Below are 10,158 nucleotides of genomic sequence, written 5' to 3'. Positions count from 1 at the left end.
TGCCCTAGCCTCCGGTATGGCACATTGCTCAAAGCCGACGAGTGAAATCTTGACACTATAAAGATGCCGTAGTTCTAAGAACGAATTAAATTTATTTATACTTGACAGCTACTTTCTAATGTTTTGTAAGTTGTTTGCCATGTAGCTTCTTCGATTTGTTTTAATAGTTTCTCAATTATCATCATTTAACAATTTTGTGTGCATAGGCAGCCGAATCTGCCTATAGAAGATTTCCTTGTTAAGATTTTTTACGATTTCACTTCGTCATTAACTCCCAAATAATGTGAAGATTGGCTCAGAAATGCATTTGGAGGATAAGCTCCGTCCAAAGCAACAATTTATAACTGGTACAGCGAATTCAAAGGAAACCCAAGTTTGACTTAGCGATGTATTTTGTGAAGCCCGTCCAAGAACTGCTGTTACTGATGAAAATATTAGTTGTTCGGGCAGTATTTGAAGATCGACGTCCATATTATGAATTCATTCGGACGATACTGACATGATTCAAAACCAGAACATTTTACAACCGGGGTGTGTCAGAAAATTGAGTTTATGTGGAATCCGTCGACAACAGAGTCATTCAGATCAAAAATTACAACGCACTGCTCTTCAAATTTTGGTTTTGAATATCGTTACTGGTGACGAATCATTTATTCATTGTTAACATACAGAAAAGAAAATTCAGTCAATTCACTGGTCTTTCGAAACAGTGTTGGTCAAAAGATCGTTGCCAGTTTCTTTCTTTCTTTTTCTTCTTCTGTAAGAAGGGCTGTACTGATGCAACAGTATCAGAAGATAAACGCAGTGTTACTGCCGGTTAGTACACAAATATCCGTTTACCACAGCTTTTTCAAAAATTTCGTGAACTATATCACGTCAACGCATAACCGTATACAGTAGAAATGAACATCGTACAGCCCTGACCTAGCACCTTGTGATTTCTTTTTTTATTTCCAAAAATTAAAAATAAAATTCGTGGAATAATTTTTTAGTCCTTACATGAACTAGCGGTACGTCATAAATATCTACTTTGTGAAGTGCCTCAGGAAGAACGGCATCATTGATTTAAGGAGCGGTTTCATATAATGCAATGATTTATCTTGTTAACGGGTAACATTTTGAAAAACAATAACATCATTTCAATTTTGTAAATACTAATCCTGGCTTGAGTTTCTAAAATATGCCCATTGTTGCATTCTGAAGTAGGAACAGGTATATCGCGTAATTGAGCTTCACAAGAAACGCAGCAGCTCCATGGAGATAACAACAAAATAGATGCATCGGCCGGGAATCGAACCCGGGCCGCCCGCGTGGCAGGCGAGCATTCTACCACTGAACCACCGATGCGCACTAATCACACGATTTACGTGTACTTGTCACGCAATGGTCTGCAGAGAAAGTGTATGGAGCCATCCAAGTCTTCTCAGATCGACTTGGAAAATGGCTGCAGATTGCAGACGCTCGCTCAGTAATCCTGCACACACGGGGGCGTGACTCGCGCCATGGTTGCGTTGACATTTCGGACCGCAGACGAGTATCACATGATTAGCTGCTGTACACGCCTGGCTGCAACGACAGATGATAGCTGACGCGGAAATCTGTGCTCGAGCGGAATATGATTGTATATTCGTAGCTACAAAATTCGTGTACTTTCCTTCTCAGTTTTATCCCTCAGTTATCTATATGCACTAAACAAATAAGCGAACATGTTGAAATGACCGACTGGTGACTGCTATTAAAGGGAAAAATATGTTGTTAGTTACGTTTCAGTTGTGCTTAAGAACTTCCGCCTGACAGAATAATGAGTGCGACTGCTATTTTGTGATATTTTTGAGACCCCATTGTAGAAGTAGACTCCAGAAAAAACGTAGGTCGAGATTTGTTGTAACGCACCTTGTCATGCTATTTATCATTGTGCATTAAACATTGAGAAATGTGTTACAGTATTACCGTAATACTGAAGTTTTCTCATAAAATGACCGTATCATACACTACCAGCACACTGGGTATTACCTTAAATACATTTATACAGATATTTTAAATTTAATTATTGCTATATCCCCACAAATTACTTTAATGTAAAATTGTTTCGTCTCTCTGTTACAGCTTGGTGTATGACGCGAAACTCGCATTATTATAAACGCCTGTATCACTGGTCAAGGTAGTTCATATTCATTCCAACAAAGTTACTGTACGCAAATTTATTCACTCTGCAAGTGAAATTTAGATTACTACCGCTGCGTACGGTCATGTCTGTGAACCTCACGTATTTGTAATAATGACTCATCTAACTATTGTGTGCTTTTGGAATAATGTGTTTAGTGCGGAATGGTAATACAAATAATGTTCTAAATCACTGAAGGGTGGTCATTGTAATTCACTTAAACATTCAATATTCCTTTGATACAGTAGCTCTGGTTGTTTTCTTTTTCCACAGGAATACTGTTCCACAGAGACTGAACACAAAGAAGGAAATGTTAACAGAAGACGGTTTAGCATGTAAGCAAATGTTTTTCAGTTACAATGGTTTATAATTTGTGAAGGACGAAACCACTTTTAATAGCTTTACCTGGTGTCTGCTTACCATGTCAATTTGAGATCTAGTTGTTTGACTAGCCGTCTGACTCAGAATACTTACTTACTCCGTCACTGATTTTGCGAGGGAAAATATAATATCATCGGTTTCAATGTTATTTAAACACGGATCTCACGTGGAAAACTAGAGCACCTATTATGCTTGCTTTCTTTCCCACCTTTAATAGAGGTAATATACTGGGGGAATTTTGGCAGCAGCTAAGCGATCTAAACTGTGGCAATAGTTACTGTAGCAATGTTGTAGTTGATCTTCAGTCCGAAGACTGGTTTGATGCAACCCTCCATGTTATGTACGGGGATCCCCTCCGTAACTAAATTGGCCGTGCCAACTCTCGTTTCAGTGGAAATATTGTAAAAATCAACGTTATTGGAAAAAAATATTTGTGGGAATATCGCTTCCTGTAGGAGAGCAATGTCTGTCGCTGACTAATACAGAAACTGTTTCAGAGCAGCTATTTTAACATCCGACTGTATCCTATTAACGTTCAACTTGGTAATCGTGTATGACTGTAACATAGGGGAGTGACCTTTTTTCCATACCGGATACTTCTTGAGAATCTGACATGAGACCACCGCCGCGGTTTGCATTAGAACCTTTCTTTTTACTTTTCTTGCGGTTTGTACTGACACTGGTCTTCACCGAACGTCTGCTCCGCCCACCCCGAGAGTAGCTTTCCACTGAGGGCGGCGTCGGTGAATCTGAGGGGCAGTCGTGTACCTCCATCTCCTCTGCCAAAGGCGGCGCAGAAGCAGTTTGCAAACATTCTTCCAATGCCCGGTCACTTCTATGATCACTTTCGTTTGCTATTTGTGTGTTATTGCTGTAAAACTCCGATTCTTCGTCTTGGGATTTGGGCTGTGACATCGGCTGTTGTTGACAATAACTCGCTATCTCGTCATGTTTGCTTTCAATTGCATCCGGGAGTGAATCTGTCTGCATTGATTGACGAACCGGTGCTGTAGTGAGGTGTTGTGGCGTCACCGAGTCCAGCGCATTGCCATCTACTGGCGTGACCAGCGCTACAGAATGGGGCTGTGATGTCACTTCGACCTGTTCAGCTGATGGTGGCGTACTCTGTTTGTCTACTGATATACTTGACTCAGAGTTTGAATCTATGCTGACAATATTGTCCGAAACAGTAGTTTCCAGTACTGTTTTCTGAATGTCACCTACAGCTTTCAGCGACAGGTTGATATATTCGTCATCTGTGCTACTGCCGTCATAAGTTCGACGTCTCTTGTTAGTAGCTACACTACTTTTTCCAGCCGGATTGTCTGCAGTGGCTTTCCTGAGTAAAGGTGGAGATGCTTCAAGAGTATTTTGTGGCCTGTCGTCCACATTTCCCATAATGCTGGATGTGGTGTCGCCGCCAGACACCACACTTGCTAGGTGGTAGCCTTTAAATCGGCCGCGGTCCATTAGTATACGTCGGACCCGCGTGTCGCCACTGTCAGTGATAGCAGACCGAGCGCCGCCACACGGCAGGTCTAGAGAGACTTACTAGCACTCGCCCCAGTTGTACAGCCGACTTAGCTAGCCACAGTTCACTGACAAATAAGCTCTCAGTTGCCGAGACAATAGTTAGCATAGCCTTCAGCGAAGTTATTTGCTACGACCTAGCAAGGCGCCGTATTCAATTGATATTTATTATATGAAGCATGTATCATCAAGAGCGATGTTCTACAATTATGGATTAAAGTTAAGTATTCCAGAAGCTACGTACATGTCTTTATAGCATTCATTACGTGTCCTGTTTCAGACCTCACGCCAGCCTGCGTGAGTTTAAGCGCGTGCCTTTCGGCTTCCTCTCATTGTGTCTGGGCTGTCTTGTCTAGACACAACACTGGAAACTTCACCACCCGTCATCTGATTTTCGGTCACGAGATCAGCCAGTGTTAACCTTTCACGCTGTTGTAAATCATTCTGCAATACAAACGCCGTTTTTGGGCAGTTTTGCCGGAGATGCCCACTTTCGTTGCACATATGACAAGTCAAAGTTTGTCCATTGTAAATAACGTGCGCTTTTTAGCCACAACCCAAAATATGAGATGGAATGTTTTGTTTGATATGCATATCGACAGAACGAACACCACTAAAGCAATGCAATCTATGCTGGCTTGGCCACCGTTCATTACGAATTTGCCTGATATCACCGTATTTAGATAATGCGTCTTTTAAGTAGCAGTTTTCTACCTCAGGGGGCAAATTAAATACTCTGACTTGTTTATAATCAACATCAGCATTTGAAATGGTAACTGTACTCACCGAATTATCGCGATGGCGGAATTCAGCTTTTCCTTCAAATTTCTGCAAAATCCGTTCCAGCACCAACGGCTAAAGCAGCTTCACAAAAAAGCAGTATTTCTCCAAGTCATAATAAGCAGTGTGCGTCTGATCCGAAGTAACGCCAATAACGTCAAAGATCGAGTCATGAATTTCCAGTGAACTTGGCTGACCATTACGGGTTGCTTTGTCAAATCCAAATCTTAACAGTAAGCTTTCTGGGGAACATGGTTGCCATGTCAGCAGCTAACAGCTTGCGAAAACAAGGAAACTAAAATGCTGCATCACCACAATCATAATTTTACGCAACACTGTAACGCAGAGACTGAATATTAAGTCGTAAAATCCGAAAAGAAGCGCCACGGCGCGTCCGCTCAGGACGGCCGCAAAAGCCGCTATTCTGGTCCCAGACAAACGAAAACTTTTGTGTAATTACTTGCTGAAAGGCTATGAACGATAATGGACACCGCTCAAAGTACAATTATCTGTAATACAACTATATATTTAAATTATTTCGCAATGCGAACCAAACTGCGATCTCTGTTTACGTTGCTAAGCAGAGAGAGATACTATGATCGACGTCCATATTACATATTTCATTCGGACGACACTCGACACTGATATATTCAAATCCAAAACATTTTACAACAGTGATGCGTCAGAAAACTGAGTTTATGTGGAATCCGTTGACAACAGAGTCTTTCAGATCAAAAACTAAAACGCACTGCTCTTCAAATTTTGGCTTTGAATATCGTTACTGGTGATGAATCTTCGATACTGGCGACGAATCTTTATTCACTGTTAACATACAGAGAAGAAAAATCAGTCAGTTCACTGGTCTTTCGAAACACTGTTGGTCAGAAGATCGTTGCCACGTTCTTTCGTCCTTTTTTTAAATTCTCTAATAAGGGCCGTACTGATGCAACAGTATCAGAAGATACACACAGTGTTACTGCCGACTGGTACACAAATATCTGTTTACCGCAGCTTTTTCAAAAATTTCGTGAACTAAATCACGTCAACGCATAACCGCATACAGTAGAAATGAACATCGTACAGCCCTGACCTAGCACCTTGTGATTTCTTTTTTGTTTCCAAAAATTAAAAAAAAAAATGCATGGCATAAATTTTTCGTCATTACATGAACTAGCGGGACGTCATAAATATCAAGTTTGTGAAGTGTCTCAGGAAGAACGGCATCAGTGATTTTTAAGGAGCCGTTTCATCTAATGCAATGATATATTTTGTTAAAGGGTAAGATTTTGAAAAACAGTAAAATAAATTCCATTTTTTAAATACTAATCGTGGCTTGAGTTTCTAAAATATGCCCATTGTTGCATTCTGAAGTAGGTACAGGTATATCGCGTAATTGAGCTTCACAAGAAACGCAGCAGCTCCATGGAGATAACAACAAAATAGATGCATCGGCCGGGAATCGAACCCGGGCCGCCCGCGTGGCAGGCGAGCATTCTACCACTGAACCACCGATGCGCACTATACACATCATTTACGTGTGCTCTTGACGCAATGGTCTGCAGAGAAAGTGTACGGAGTCATCCAAGTGTTTTCAGATGGACTTGGAAAATGGCTGCAGATTGCAGACGCTCTCCCGGTAAACCTGCACACACGGGGGAGTGACTCGCGCCATGGTTGCTTTAACATTTCGACTCGGACGCCAATATCACGTGCCTAGCTGCAGTACACGCCTGGCAGCAACGACAGATGATTGGTGACGCGGAAATCTGTGCTCGAGCGGAATATGATTCTATATTCGCAGCTATAAAATTCGTGTACTTTCCTTCTCAGTTTTATCCCTCAGTTACCTATATGCACCGAACAAGTGTATAGAAATGGCTGGCTGGTGACCGCTATTAAAGGGAAGAATATTGTTCTAATTGCAGTTCAGTTGTGCTTAAAAACTTCCGCCTGACAGAATAATGCGTGTGACTGCAATTTCCGTGACATCTGTGTGACTCCATTGTAGAGGTAGACTCCAGAAAAAACATCTGTCCAGATTTGTTGTAACGTACGTTGTCATGCTATTTATCACTGTGCATCAAGTATTGATAAATGTATTACAGTAATGAAGCTTTTCTCACAAAATGGCCATATCATACACTACGAGCACACTGGAGATTACTTTAAATACATTTATACAGGTATTTTAGATTTAATTATTTGCTCTATGCCCACAAATTAATGTTGTATAATTGTTTCGTCTCTCTGTTACAGCTTGGTGTATGACGCGAAACTTATTATTATAAACGCCTGTATCACTAGTCAGGTAGTTCATATTCACCCCCACGAATTTTTTCATTCTGAAACCGAAATTTAGATACTACCGCTCCGTACGGTCATGTCTGTGTACCTCAAGTCTTTGTAATAATGACTCATCTAACTTTTGTGTGCTTTCGGAATAATGTGTTTAGTGCGGAATGGTAATACAAATAATGTTCTAAATCACTTGAAGGGTGGTCATTATGATTCACTCACACATTCAATATTCCTTCGATACAGTAGCTCTGGTTGTTTTCTTTTTCCACAGAGACTAACACAAAGGAGGAAATGTTAACAGCAGGAAGTTTAGCATGTAAGCAAATGTTTTCACTTACAATGGTTTATAATTTGTGAAGGACGAAACCACTTTTAATAGCTTTACCTGGTGTCTGCTTACCATGTCAATTTGAGATCTAGTTGTATGACTAGCTGTCTGACTCGGAATACTTAACTTACTCCGTCACTGATTTTGCAATGCAAAATAAAATACCATCAGTTTATTTAAAACATGGATGTCATGTGGAAAACAAGAGTACCTATTATGCTTGCTTTCTTTCCCACCTTTAATATGAGGTCATATACTGGGGGAATTTTGGCAGCAGCTAAGCGATATAAACTGTGACAATAGTCACTCTAAGAATGTTGTTGTTGATCTTCAGTCCGAAGACTGGTTTGATACACTCGTCCACGCTACTCTATTCCGTGCCACCCTTTTCATCTTCGAATAATTACTGAAACCTACATCCTTTGGAATCTGCTTACCGTAGTCATCTCTTTAACAGCATAAACTATGTAATGAGTACGTAACTGCCAGCAGCATATGTAAGCTAACAGAAACAAAAACAAAAAATAACAAGGAAAGCAAGTGAAATGAGAATAAGCAAGCCATGTGAGAGTAGGCAAGCGTAGCAACGTCTTAGCAGCTACCCTGAGAACGGTATAATGCGCAGCTAGATCTTCTCTGAAGCTGGGTCACGTAATGTAAATTTCCGGTTCGAAACATCAGCGCCGCCTGGCGTTTTACTGCACGAGAAACTCCCGCACCCATGGCCGTCCGTACAAAATTTTCCCGGAGGCGGCAAGAGACTTAAAACTCGATAGTTTTGGAATAACTGATTCAATGTCGTGCCCCAAAAACTAAATTTGATACGGAGTACAGGATATCCATCATACCGTTACGACGGATAACTGTTATGCATCTACTTAGCATTTTTTAAATTAGATTATTTTGTTACCTAAATGGGAAAGTTATTTCAATATACATGAAAAGTATCGGTACATCTTTTTATGTTATTAGCAAGAATAACGACGTTTGATTCGACAGTCTGAAATTACATCTTCATTGATTAAACTGAGGATAACCAACGAGTTATGAAATAGAGCTAGAAAATATTCACAAAAATAAATTATTGACACTGCCATAATTTTAGGTTCAAATGGCTCTGAGCACTTTGGCACCTGTCATGTAAGGTCATCAGTCCCCTAGAACTTAGAACTACTTAAACCTAACTAACCTAAGTACATCACACACATCCATGCCCGAGGCAGGATTCGAAGGTGCGACCGTAGCGGTCGCGTGGTTCCAGACTGAAGCGCCTAGAACCGCTCGACCACAGCGGCCGGCTAATTTTAGGCTGAAACTGAAAATTTAAAATAAGTAATAGGAAAAAAAAGAGTGCTTGAGAATATAGATATCAAGTAAACGGTAACACTGATACTCCTCGAATTGGAGAGACAGGAAATAAACTTTAGAAAAGCCTTATTCAACTCTGGTGGCCAATGGCGCCCATGCTCTCTAGCTCTCAAGCGATGGAAAAAAAATACAATGCAGTAAGGTAATTTTCTTTCATGAGTATGATTTAAAAATCAGTACTACGTTGGTTTTTAACTGGGTCTGAACTGGAACTTTTCTATGGCTTCTTAGAAGTCGCTATCTGTCTCCCAAAATATTCAAATAGTCCCTACCCCAGTTCTAGCACGACCCCCTCCACAGACTATCGCTGGGCGCCCTTGCAGTGACGCCATCTACGTTTGCTTATAACAATTAAAATGCGTTCATGGTAATAGATTTTTTGCATTACTTTCATAAGATATATATTATATCAGTATCGATTAGTGTAACTTAAGTAGAATAAAATGTACTTCGAAAGCTACTTTTTTTTTGTTTGGTTAAGTAAAATAAGCTCAGTGACAATAAAATAATGATAACATGAGCGTGGAATACCTCCAAAAAAAAACATCCTCATATTGGTCGGTGGAATCAACTTTTAGTAGACTGGGACTGCCCAAGGTAATCCCCGTCTTTCCAGTTTTTCACATTATTTCTACAACTACTTCTATATCTACACATGTACATATATACTACAACAACAGTGAAGTGGATGACAAAGAGTACGTCCCTTGTACCTTTCTTTCTTCTCCAATCACGAATGGAGCGCGAAGAAGACAATTGTTTGAATGCTTCTATGAGTGCAGTAATTATTCTAATCTTGTCTTCACTTTCCCTATGTGAATGATACATACAGGATTGTAACATATTCCAAGAGCCATCATTCAATGGCCGGTTCTTGAAACTTCGTTAATGGAGTTTCTCTGGATAGTCCACGTCTACCAGTTCAGTTTCTTCAGTATTTCTGTGTTACTGTACGGAATACCAACAGGAATGCACAATTCGTAGCTCGGTGATGGCATATAACACAGAGTTTGAGACGATCTCAATCGCGAGGAGCGCATTTTTTTTTTTGAACCTGATATTTCACACTTTTTCCCCCTCTCTTCTAGGGTATTCTCTTGTTTCGGTTAATGTGTTTGGGATTAAGTACAGATGTAGACACAATCTAACAATGGCCGTGTTCTACTGAGTGTACTATAACACCTGTCTTGTAAAACTGAAAGCAGAATCAGCAAAATGTGGATTATTTCATTTTTCCACAAAGGAATGGTGAACAACTGGTATGATTCCATCGTGCATCAAGCGTTAAGAGCATCATTGTGGAAATTGG

The 10,158-nt window shown here is 40.4% G+C and overlaps 2 non-coding genes across 2 annotated transcripts; both read right to left on the bottom strand.

Moving 5' to 3' along the window:
- Positions 1-1,276: 1,276 nt before the first annotated feature.
- Positions 1,277-1,347, bottom strand: Trnag-gcc. Its single transcript has one exon. It is a non-coding gene; the product is annotated as a tRNA-Gly (tRNA).
- A 4,952-nt stretch (positions 1,348-6,299) lies between these two features.
- On the bottom strand, positions 6,300-6,370 carry Trnag-gcc. The gene has a single exon. It is a non-coding gene; the product is annotated as a tRNA-Gly (tRNA).
- Between the last annotated feature and the right edge of the window lie 3,788 nt (positions 6,371-10,158).

This window comes from Schistocerca americana, chromosome 3 (genome assembly GCF_021461395.2).
Source record: "Schistocerca americana isolate TAMUIC-IGC-003095 chromosome 3, iqSchAmer2.1, whole genome shotgun sequence".
Lineage (NCBI taxonomy): Eukaryota > Metazoa > Arthropoda > Insecta > Orthoptera > Acrididae > Schistocerca > Schistocerca americana.
The sequence above is the reverse complement of the archived record's forward strand: the minus strand, read 5'-3'. Positions and strand labels throughout refer to the sequence as shown.